Genomic DNA, 13,605 nt, shown 5'->3' on the forward strand with positions numbered 1-13,605 from the left:
TTGGGGGGGGGGGGGGGCTTTTTTAAACAGATATTATGTTGGTTATTCATATTATTCAGTCTGTCAAAATAAACTTGTATTTATAGAAATTTTGCATTTTTAATAATAATTCATCAATTATGTATTCATCTACTTTTGTTTAGTCAACTTATATCTATATTTTCCTATTAAAATTGTAAAATAAATGTAATACATTTATGTAAAATAAATCTTATACATAATACTATTTATATTTGTACACATGCATACATAGCTCATATGTGAGCTGTGTTATGTACGTACATATGCATAACATAATTACATGTACAGTACCATCAATATTGTTAATGTAAGAATTTGATTGTTATCAAGCAGTATATCACTTAAAATATTGTAATTAAAATTATAATTTAAAATGCTAGTCTTTGATTTATGTAATTAGAATTTCTAACAGAAGTATAAAAAGTTGTAAATATGTATCTAATTGATTTAGTTTGTGATAAAACTAATATTTGTTACCATATTATCATATAACATTCAAAAGTTATATTCAACTTTTATTTCGCTGATTTGTCATATTTATTATTTTTTTAAATTGCGTAATGTGATGTTAAAAATTTATTTAGATTTTATTACCTGTTACTTGTGATTAGAAATTGTATGGATTACTTAATAATAATAATAATATATAGTACAAATAATGCAGAAAAAATTATATATATATATATATATATATATATATATATATATATAAATCTGTATCGAGTAGTTTTGCCAATTTTATTCTACCAAATATTAATATTTAACCTTTTATTTTTCTTTCTGTATTTAATAAATAAGAAAACAAACTTGTTTATGTGTGTAATAATAAATTGATCAAATTGTTCCTGGTTAAGGATGAGTAATATATAAAAAAAATATATATATACATATATATTTATATTATGTAAATTATTTATTTTTAAATTATTGTACAGATAAATTTTAAAATTTTTTAATCATGTGTTTCAAAATGAATATTATATTGTTACTTTTAATAATATATATATATATATTTGTATATTTTATATCTGAATTAGAATTTTAAATTTTAATGCTGCTATTTTTTTTTTTTTTTTCGTAGTACTTAACATATTGATAGGAATGAATATGTATAAAATGTAGGATTTTAATTTTTATTTGCCTATTTTCTTGAGAAATTGCTGTCTTAATTATTTCAGAGAACTAGTGGTAAGCGGTTTTATTTTAATATAATGTGTAATTATAATTATTATTAGAAATGGAATTTTAAAATGTAATGTGTAGTAGTTATTTTAATATTATATGGTCAAAGCAGATTAATTTTTTGATAGTATGTTATTATTGTGTTTACTTTTTTATATTTGCATAAACCAGTATATTGATAATAAATTTTATAGATGGAAATATGTTAGCCTTATGTGATATTACTAACTTTTGATATTGTGTTAGTAAATTTATTTTAGTCAATGCATATTTTGCAGATTTTCTTTATTTCATATAAATTATTATTTATATTAATAAATCCAAGGAGGGATATTTGTAATTATTAACTATTGTTGGTGTAGTAGATTAAAATTTAGTTTTGCATCATGATTTGTATTGTGTTTTTTGTTTTCATTTCCTGTTAAATTCTTCAAAACTAAAGTTATTTCAGAAAAATACCACCAATTGATTGATAAACTTGAAAGACATGATCATTTTGTTTCTATAATTTTTTATCATTTAATTTTAAAGATTGTTTATTTACCTTAACTCATCAGGGTTCTGGCTGAAACTAATAGTAAAATCATTTCCATGGAAAAGTTGAACAGTGCACAAGTTTTAAAAAAAGTCCCTCATAAATTAGCGAGAAAGCTGTTGAAAGATGAAGTATTGTCATTCCAAAAAATTATATAAATTTTAAACAATCTTTTAACTTGAATTCAATCTTTCTGTAACTTTATTGACCAACTCGTTCTCAGGAATCTCTCTAGTATTAAAGTATTTTCATTATTAGTATGGAGCAGATGTAAACAAAGTGAAGTATACAATGAAAAGCATATACATCTTGATCTTGATAAGAATAGTTTTCATTGTATAGAAATGAAATGTTGGGAATTTAAAATCACTTTCATTACATTCTACCATACTGGTATTGTGATGTAAGATTTATTATTTTTTTAAAGAAACAATAAAGAGTTGCCATTAAAAAGAATAAATTTGAAATTTTCTTTACTTGCATGTCAAAAAATAAAAATTTTAGTATAAATGTAATATTATTCCGACAAATTAAAATGAGTTTTATTGAAGACAAATAAAATTTTATAAACAATTAAATATAAGTACTTGTCTATATACATTTCTGTTATAATGAATTTTAGTTAGGAGTCATCATCTGGCAAAGGAATAACACTCCCACATTGCATTGCGATTCTAATTCAGTAGATTCATTTTCATTCAGGTTATTTAATTTTTTAACAATGATTGACAAATTAACAAGTTACCACATTTTTTCTTCCTGTACAAGATTATTTGTATAATGGTCCAGTTTTGGTCATTATATTTTAATCTACCACTTGCCTGTCATTCCTTGGATACGGCGAATGTTTTGGGATAATTTAAATTTGTGACGTAAGGAGGCATAACATACGCAATCTAACAGGAATGGCGCACAATTAAACAGCAGTCGCATCTTACGGATAGTGATGCATGTCCTGCTGACGTGAGATATTCGTGTGTGGCTCTGTTAAGTCCTAACCGCAATTACAGAGGCCCACTTCTTCATGAAGAGTTTTTCTCTATGAGGAGTCCCATGGCAACACAAATATGGCATAATTTGTTATTAGTGGTAGCTGTCCGTCACCTTGCCACTTTGCTCAAAGAGACTGTTTTATACAATTAATAAAGTCAGAAGCAGCAACACGACTGGTGAAAGGAGGCTGATTACATGTGTGTTTAGCAGCAGAGTCTGTACATTCATTACCTGGAATTCCCATGTGACTAGGAAAGAGCAGAAACTCACTTGTGTGTTGTGATGGTTCAATTCAGTGATTGTGGTATAAATTTCAATGACCAAAGAATGTCTAGAGTAAAAATCTTCCATAGCTTGGAGTGCACTACAAATAAGGATATTTCGGTACTTAGGGCTAATGATATACAAAGCCTTATTTATAGAATACAGTTCAGCAGTAAACACATTTGTAATAGCAGGTAGACCAAACATATAAGTTCTATCACTGAGAATAAATGCGCAACCAATGGTATTGTTCTATTTCGATCCATCTGTGTATACTACTGCGATTATGAAGAGAATATAGTGAAACATTTGTTGGAAGACAGCAGGTGGTGTTGATTATTATATATCGTAAGGTCAAACATAGAATTTATAAGGTCGATTCCCCATGAAGGTAATGAGCACGAATGTATTGGAAAAATAGAAGGTGTGTCGACATTTATAAGGTGCAGCAGACGTCAGGAATGAACACCTACAGGTAAAGTACAACATGGATGAGCCTCACACCTTCCTAAATTAGGATTCCCAAAGAGTGAGTCAAAAGTCGGGTGATTTGACTGTTGTTTTAGACAGGCAAAATAAGAAGCTAAAAGCTGGTTCCGTCTATCCCAAAGTGATGGCTCACTGTACTCAACAAGGATGCTTACGACAGGGTTTGATCTAAATGTACTTGTAGCAACCCAAAGGAAAGCATGATGTACAGAATCTAAAGCTGAAGGGTAAACGACAACCATAATCTAAACGGGAACGAACTAATAAAAACGTATACATGACCGATCGGCTCCCCAGTTGGTGTTGCTAAGAACTTGCATCATATCAAAAAGTTTGGAACATTTTGTTTTTAATTCTTTGATGTGTTTGACCCAAGTAAGACGGCTATCAAAAATAAACCTAAAAAATTGACATCAGGAGAGGTGGCAATAAGCTATCCGTTCAGAAAAAGTTGCGGAATGTAACTGTCTCGCAGCCGTTAAAAGACTACACATTATGTTTTCTCAGGAGAAAAGGTGAAGCTGGTAACCCTGGACCAAGCTTTAAGGCAAGATATAGTCTTCTGTAGTAATCTCTCTGCTGTGGGTGTTGAATGTAACACAATGTGTATAGCAAAACATTGTGTATAGATTTACTTTTATACTGTTAATTTACTGTTTTAGTACCGATTGTGGTAAAATACTGTCGTTAGGATTAGTAAACTGTAGATTTTAAAGTTAGAATAGTCGATTGTTAATTAAGTAAGACTTTAGGAAGCACATTGCTAAACTATAAAGCCACGTGCTCGTGTAAATAGGTTAGTATCCGGTCGGTTGGTTTAATTTATAGTAAATTCGAAGTTTTAGCAACTCTTGTACCAGCCAACGAGATCCATACTTTCAAGACATCTCTTTGTTCTGGCGGTGAACTCAAATCGAGCCAAGTTTTTTTTTGAGACTAGTTTCCATGATAAAATGAAAGTGAAGTGTTCTGAGCGTCGAGATGACATAGAAGACGCAACTGCAAGGGCCAGCACTAGTCCGACAATGACTGTTGAACAGCTTGGATTGTCCCCTAGAACTGACACGGATAATAAAAAACCCAAACACACGGTGAAAAAACCCAAACGGAAGCAAATCCTCGCGGAGGGAGATCGCACTATGGAACTTGAGAACATAGTATTGAGATTAGAAAGGTTGGCTTCTGATCTCCGTAAGAGTATTGACAAATATGTAAAACGGAGCATCAAGGAGGTTGACGAGGAGTTGAGCAAAACTGTGAAGGAACTTAGAAAGATGATGAGCGATAGTATCCTTATACAAGGGAAAAACAGACAGTGGAGGTGGAAACACAAACACTGGCTGCTACGGGCTGCCCTATCCAGACGACCTAGATGAAGTTATCCCTGGCGCACAAGTGGCAGAATTCATTAAAAAGGTATGACCTAAAAATGCGTACCGTTATACCTCCTCTGGACTACCGGATAAAAGAGATGGCGCAATGGACACCAATTCGATCATTGATATAAAAAATACATCAGAGAATAAGCAGAAATTGGCAGCAAGGCACCCGTAAATTGTGTGGCTACTAAACGGTTCAAGAATTAAGGCTGGGAACGTTCAGACGGCTACCCTTGAGGCTAAATTCATTGGAGAAGACATGGGAGAAGGGGTCCCCGTTAAGAACTTATTCCACCTGGCGTATGTAGATTCTGGAGGAAGCAACGACCCTACACAGGATTTTATAGACGTCGTTGGCAAGGTTGACAGGATTAACGGTGGGAAGTTGGGCGCAATGCAGGCGGAGATTTATGGCCCAGCGACCGCCACTCTCACAAGGAATATATTGGAGTACGAAGGGAGAAAGACGGGGAAAGATTTCATATAATTGTCCCTGGAGGAAAACTCCCCTTTGCGGGTAGTGAAGTACAGTCTGCTCACAAACGCAAAACGGAAACGATAATTCTGAAATCTGATGCTACATATGCAGAGCTGCTGAAGACAGTTCGTAGCGGGGTTATGGTGTCTCCAGCTGCAGAGATTTTCTCCATTCGGTGGGCGGGAGAACGAATGGAGATAAAAGTACGAGAAGACAAGAATGCGGGAGAATTTAAGCAGGTAGTCACTGCTGTTATCAAGGAGGGAACTGTGACAAAAACTAGAACTACTGCCCTGCGCATTAGAACCCTAGAAAACCCTAGTTAGAGGATATAACAGCAGGATTACGCGAGGTTGTTGGTTTCGAACTGCCTGATAACAAACAGTACACGTTGAGGACTGGATACGGAGAGACTAGGATTGCCATCTGCCAATTGCCGGCCCCCATGGTTGCCTTCATTGCAGAGAAGAGCGGTGTGAGGATCGGCCTTGTCTCCTGTAGAATCGATGTTAGAGGACAGCCCCTACGATGTTACCGCTGTTTTGAAGTGGGTCATACTGTTCGTGAACAGTCATACTGTCACGAACAGTGACAGTGGGTCATACTGTCACGAACAGTATGACCCACTGACGGTGCCATCCGAGGGAAGACCGGCCGGATTATGTCACAACAATGAACCTAAATATTGTACAAGTTAATCTAAACCATGCGAGGTTGGCCGATGGTATGCTGGCGAGATATGCCTTGGAGATGAGTGCTGATATTGTGCTCATCTCAGAGCCGTATCTCTCTCTCATCTTAGACTGGGATGGATCCTATCGGAGGATAAAATTGCTGCCATATGGACACGCAAACAAATGGCAGCTAGAGAGGTGCATCAAGGGTTAGGATTTACCAGAGCTCGGATAGGAAGCGTGTACTTCTATGCGTGCTATATTTCATCTAATACATCCATTGAACCGTACACTGAGACTCTGACGTCTATTTCGAAAGACCTTGCACCCATAGTTATGACTGGTTGATAATGACAATCGCGAGCTTGGTGTGAATACGGTGGCAGGTTGGAGTGTTAGGACTCTCAGTGCAGGGGTATTGGCTGAAACTCTCGACTTTCGGTCTCATTGGACTAAACTCAGTGGAGAAAGCCTCTCATCTGACAGACACTATCAAAGTAGCTTGTGATGCAATTCTTCCAAGAAGATATTGTTAATGGTCATCCACCTGTTTACTGGTGGGCCCATAACATAAATGAGAAACGGAAGGAGTGTCACAGACTTACGAGACTGGCCATACGCACTCGCCTTGATTCGCTCAGGGTGCTATACATCGCCCAATTTAAGGAGAGCAGGAGGCACTCTGTGTGCTCATACGCGTGTCCAAAAAATACTGTTGGCGACGTCTACTAGCTGAAGTTGACTCAGATCCTTGGGGTAGACCCTACCGGATCTTAGTTAAAAGAGCCTTGCGATCCAGTGTACCCGCTACTCGGGATAGAAACGAGATAGGTCGAATCATTAAAGGGCTCTTCTCCCTTGCCGAACCTGTTCCGATGGGTGAGCGAGGCGACGGGGAGCCTCCACGCGTTTTCACCAAAGAAGAGCTGGGAAGTTTATAATGCATGCCTGGTAGAAGGAGTCTTTCAGGACGGATGGAGAAGACAAAGACTAGTACTCGTCAACAAGCCCGGGAAAGACCTTCCCTCGTCTTATAGGAGTAATGCGTGAGATAATGTTCACGTATTTCGTCCCTGACTTCCTTTTATCGTCCAAGAATACTCGATGGCATACCGCTCTAGCCCTGCGGTGTAAATTTAGATATTTAGTTGCCGGCCTGCGGTTAAATTTGCGTAGTGCCTGCCGTCGGTTTCTAAGAGCATTTTGGCAATCATCATTCCACCATGGAATGGAAGGACGTGTAGGGTAATCCGATGTTTGTGGGTTATATCATTTTCTCAGGTATCATGGACATAAACTAGGAAAGTTGATTAAGGATGTCTGTGCCATCGTCATACTGTGATTGAAAGGCTTTATGGTATACGTTCCAATCCGCCTTTTCAGCAGTCCATCTTCGAGGCTTTTTTTTCTCCTCGCGGTCATAATCGAAAGAAATAATAATTGGCCTGTGATCACTGCCATGGAAGTCATCACAAACAGACCAGTTAAGATGAGGGAGTAAACTCGATGAGCATACGTAGAGGCCGATGTTGGAAAATGTAACAGATGATAAGGATATGAATGTGTGTGACTCATCATTCAGAAGACAAAGCTCCAAGTCTTGTCTCATCCTATTTATCATATTTTTTTGAGAGCAGCAGAAAGATGAGCACCAGGAAATATGGTGGGTATTGAAGTCTCCTAGTATTAACGACGGCGATGGGATTTGCGACAGGAGATTTGACATTTCTAGATTATTGTAATCAGAGTTCGATGAGAGGTACAAATTGCAAATATACAATTTTGAAGAGAATAGAGACCTTCACAGCAACAGTAGGAATAAGGGTGGCTAGTAGAATCCTTGTAGCCGACACCTCATTCTTCATGAAAATAACAATTCCACCACTCTCGTTATTATCAACCAGATAGTCGTCATACCTCTCACACGTTTAGCCTCTGAGTGTTACAGCATCTTGCTGTAATAGATACATTAATAACATGCTTGGAAGCATGTTATTAATGGTTCATGTGTGCTCATCAACACTATAACAACTTCATTCTGGGACCGAGGACGTCTAATGTTCCACTGAATAATGTTCTTAAAGTATTTAGACAGATACAAAAATACAGATAAAATGTATGGAAAAGTAGTTGTACATAATCCGGTTTTCTTTTTCGCATTTTTAATTTTAAAGAATTCCGATGCCCTCGGGTTGGGCGGTTCCTCAATCATATCCTTCAGTATACGAGGTGATAGAGGAGGAGATCTGGAAGAATGGGAAGTCAAAGACGACATCCCAGAAGAGGTGGTTGTGTGGGCTCCCTTAACAGCAAGCTTATTTGGTAGCTTACCACCAGCTGTATTTACTCCTGTCCGCAAAGGTAAAACTTTAGAGACCGGAACTTTCATAGGGATCAAACTTTTGGTTTTACTGGCTGCAACTATCGACTTTGTATTCATTTTAGTAAGCTCTGATATAATAACTGTAAGTGAAGAAACTTGATCAGTTAACATCTGCTCAAGCTTCTCCAACTCACTGTAGGATCCACATTGTTGGTTATCTGCATTTAAATGAACTTTGCTAAATGGCGGCGAAAGAGATATCAGGTTTAACTAAGTTACGAGAGTTGATTAATTTTCCATATTCTCTTCGTGCTGCTGGAAAGGATAGTTTCTGCTCCGTAAAGATTCTGAAAATTGCCTTCTCTTCTTTAAAAGTTGGGCAATCCCAGGAGCGAGCTGTATGTGATCCACTGCAGTTTGCACGTTTCTTGTTTTCTTGGCAGTTAGTGTCACTGTGGCCTTCCTTAGCACATCGAGCACAGATCTCTGTTTTTGAGCAAGACGTTGTAGTGTTCCATACCCTTGGCATATGAAACAACACCGTGGATTGGGTATGAATGGTCATACTTGAATCAATAGATAATCTACTTTTACCTTCTCTGGTGGTAATGAAAGGTTAAATGTCAAGATAAGGGAAGATGTAGGTTCTTCCACTCCGCTTTGCGTTTTCATTATTCGTTTCATTCCGCAACTTCCTGAGTAGAAAGCTCAGTAGCTATTTCATTAACATCCATCTACAGAAGATCCCAGCAAAAGATTACTCCTCGACTATTAGTTAAAGATTTATGGCATGCCGCCTTAATGTTTATATTACTCATATTGGTAAGACGTAAGAGAGGTCGGTTTTTTGGAGAACCAACTGAACCCATTATCAGTTTATTTATCAGGAAGGGAGAGACCTTTTTGAGGGAGCCTCCTTCCGGATTGTTCTGAAGAATGATAACTCGTATATTTCTATACAGTGGATGGGATGCATCACCATTCAAAGTAGTTTCTTCATTTCAGTTTTTATCCTCATCGGGCAACGCCATGTGAGGTCTTTTCACATGACTAATATTAATGGTTTTTCAGATTGACCACCAACCACATCGTTATTTTGACCACCAACCATAATATTATTTTGTGGACTAGAAATTTTGGTACCACAAGTACCGGTGGTAATAACGGACACTCCAGCAGAGCACATGCGTACTGGAGCTAAAGCTAAATACAACTGGGTTCGCTCTGGTGCCCAGAGGACATCATTCAAGACTTACTACGTAAAGACATTCACCTATCGGCATGATAGTTCGTTCCCACCTTGGGTTATGGTTGCATTTTGTAAGATGTCGCAACATCACTGAGTGTAAAGCTGCAGTGGCTCTACTTTACCCCCTGCAGCTTTACCCCCGACTTTGGGGGTTGGGATGCCAACCCCCAAAGTCTTAAAGAATAAGAATCCCCATCAGGGTTCAATCCCTCTTGAAGGTTTGTTGTGTCTACCCACAATTTTGGTGTCGCATGACTATTACCAATGTTGATTTCATGTGTGTATACTATCGACCTTTCTTCTTCTTGAAACAGGGAAATTTGTTGTAGAAATTTTATTCTTTGCATTTTCATGTCATGCATTTCTATCAGTATTTTCTGGTTGTCTTCTGTTTTTTCATCTGAATCCCATTTTATATAATATTCTTAAAGATCTTTACCTCCGTTTGAAATTAATTTCACTTTTGCGTGCTTTTTGCATAATTCTTCTCACAGTAGGCACGAATTTTTCGGTTACATAAAATTTATTTATTAAACGCCCCAAAGCATCCATGTCAAAAACATCTAAATTGCACACAGCAATGGTGCGATTTACATGTTTTTCGATGAAACAAACATGGATAGATTCTCAGTTTCAGTTTGTTTTCCCTTTTGCTATAATTCTTTGGACTGTTCATTGTGATACTTTTGTCGCTTGAACAACCATATTCAACACTTCACTTTTCCTCACTACTCTGGTTCCAGCATTGTTTTGTAAAAAGAAATTGTAAATATTGAATACAATTTCCCTCGCCTGACTATGAACTACTTTTTTCTTTTTTCAGTTTAGCCTCCAGAACCACCATAAAGTATTACCTCAGAGGATGATATATATGAATGTAAATGAAGTGTAGTCTTGTACTGTCTCAGGTCGACCATTCCTGAAATGTGTTGTTAATTGAAATCCAACCAACAAAGAACACTAGTTTCCATGATCTAGTATTCAAATCCGTATAAAAATAACTGCCTTTACTAGGATTTGAACCTTAGAACTCTTCACTTTCAAATCAGCTGATTTGCGATGATGAGCTCACCACTAGACCAACCCGGTTGGTTAAGACTATGAACTACTGTACCTTTTCCTTCTAACTTGGGCATTTTTAAAGAAAATAACTATATTGAAATATTAAAATTTTACGTAACTGAATTTATGACAAAGCCATAAAAAAAACAAAAAATTGTAAAAATAAATCGCTAACACTTCATTAATTAATTTACTTCATTCAAGTACATCTTTAATAACATCTCAGTTCTTTCATCCTATCAACTTTCAATTACTAGAAATCCTTATTACTCTCCCTGACAGCAGACTCCACATTACACTCTGTTATAATTGTTGCATCATTACATAACACAACACGCAGATAATTAATTGGAATTAGAAAATGCTGCCAAATGTGTTATGACAAATAAATAAAAGTGTAATTTTTGTGAAGTGTGTGAAAACAGCCCCTTTGTTATGAAGTAGTTTGCTTTTCAGCAAACCACTTCAGGTGTGAGTAAACTCCATGCCCAAAATTAGAATTATAGCTAATAATACATTTGTTTTTTTTATCTTTGCTTTTGTACATTTTGAGTATTATTGAAATTTATTTTTTTGTTTGGTTTAATTTACATCATTTTATTTATATTTTTATTATGCAAAACAATGAACCATATAAAGTTAAAATTGAAACTACATTTTATGTATGAGTATGAAACAGATATCATTTACTTTATTTCTTAGAAAAAATTACTCATTCTTTTAAAATGTATTTATTTCATTTTATATAGTAATTTTTTTGTTTGTTTTAGTGTAGAGGCTTAAAAAAATTACCAAATGGAAAGTTACACTATATATAGTATGTATGCATGCGCACATCTAAATAATATTTATAGTAATACACTATAGATTTAGAAAATTGTATTTAACATTCTAATATAATTTTATTTCATTCCATATTTTGAATAGTTTGTAAATTTGTAATATTTATAATCAATCTTTATTTAGCATGTTAATTACTATTCTTTATTAAGTTAAAAAGTAATTGAAGACAAGTCTAGAATTAATAATTAATTTTTTTTCATTTTGCCTAATTGCTTATTTTTTTAAACAAAACTTTTGCTTGAAACAAATAAAAGAACTACTACATAAAATTATATGATAAGGAGTTGAGCTGAATTGTGAAAAAGGCTAGTTCATTATAATACATTACGTGTTAATGAGTCATATAAGTTTTTTATGTATATATGGCTCAGACTTGGTGAGTACAAATGTTTTCCCTTGCCGTGCTGAACATGTTAATTAGGTAAAAAATTAATGTAGTTGAAATTAATTGGTGCAATATTCTATGTTATGCTGATGATAGCTGTTCTTAAATAATATTATTGGACTAATATAGAATAAACAGTTGCTGGAGAATTTAAATCAACACTACATATTTCAGATTGCTTTAATGGATATTATTCTCTTAGGTATCTTAAACTCAAAACTATTTATATGCAGATCAAGTTGTTTTTACATTATAAAATGTACATTTTCTTTTATATCTTTCATTTATGAATATTGTACAATTTTTTAAGGCTTTTGCATGTCACCTTTAGCCATGAAAATTGATTTCTAGGAAACTGAAATGACCTAACCAGGAGGAAGTGCAAGAGAGCGGTAAAAAAAATCCTGACTTCTGAAAATATTGTTAATGTAATATTTATAATGAAAGAAGATATGTTTATTACATGCTTATAATTAAATTTCAAATAAAAAGTTTAATTTAAATAATAAATTTTTGCAGTATGATTTTTTTAAATCTGTAATGTAAATATTAATCCACCGTTTTAACTGCTACTGTAGTAATAACTTTACTGTAGCCACTCTTTTCCAGGATCTATTTTTTTATTTCAAATCAATATCACTTTTTTCTAAATCCTCTTTAACAGCTTTACCACTTAAATTTCTTAAATCTTGGAGGATAAGAATATCTAACTGCTGAATCATCTCAGGAAGTAACTTCCTGGAAATTAAAGTGTGAATAGAGATGACAGCAGGAAGCAGTTTGTTTGTAGTTAGCGGCTGATAGACCCACGGGGTTGGTCTAGTGGTGAACTCGTCATTGCAAATCAGCTGATTTTGAAGTTGAGAGTTCTAAGGTTCAAATCCTAGTAAATGCAGTTACTTTTATACGGACTTGAATTCTAGATTGTGAATACTGGTGTTCTTTGGTGGTTGGGTTTCAATTAACCACACATCTCAGCAACAGTCGACATGAGACTGTACAAGACTACAGTTCATTTACATTCATGCATATCATCATCTTAAGTAATACCTTACGGGTGTTCTGGGGGCTAAACAGAAAAAGAAAAAAGTTACTAGTTAATAACCATCCAAATCAATAGGACTTAAATTTATATAAAAAAGTTAACAATTCTGTTAAATATTTTAACCCCGTCTTTGCTTAAAATCAAGCGAAATAATCCAGAGTTGATAACCATTTATTTGGAATAAAAAATGTCGATTTCTATTATTTAAAATTTATGGCATAGTTCACAAATATGTTTTTATTTTAAATTTTCCAACTTACTGATATATTTTTTAGTTTATTACTGATATATTTGTTCACTTTTACGAGTAAATTACATAACATCGCCATATAATTTAACTTTTACCATTCTTGATTAAAGCGCAAAAATGACTTAAAATAGTATCTGGTTTCAATAATGATTTTTAAAACTATAAAATTAAATGCTAGTCGAACACTTATTTTTCATTATGTTACATCAAAACAGTCGTTTTTTTTAAAGTTAAAAGAATATATACAGATGAAACGAATTTATATAATGCTACATGATTCGATATTTCATGTTGAGTACTGAAGAAAATACAAGCACCAGCGGTGTTAGTAAATTATAAATATTAATATATATATATATACTAGCGGACCCGACAGACGTTGTACTGACGCGGCATTAATTTTGATAAGAGAGAAGATAAATACTATTTTACG

Source organism: Lycorma delicatula, chromosome 2 (assembly GCF_047948215.1).
Source record: "Lycorma delicatula isolate Av1 chromosome 2, ASM4794821v1, whole genome shotgun sequence".
Lineage (NCBI taxonomy): Eukaryota > Metazoa > Arthropoda > Insecta > Hemiptera > Fulgoridae > Lycorma > Lycorma delicatula.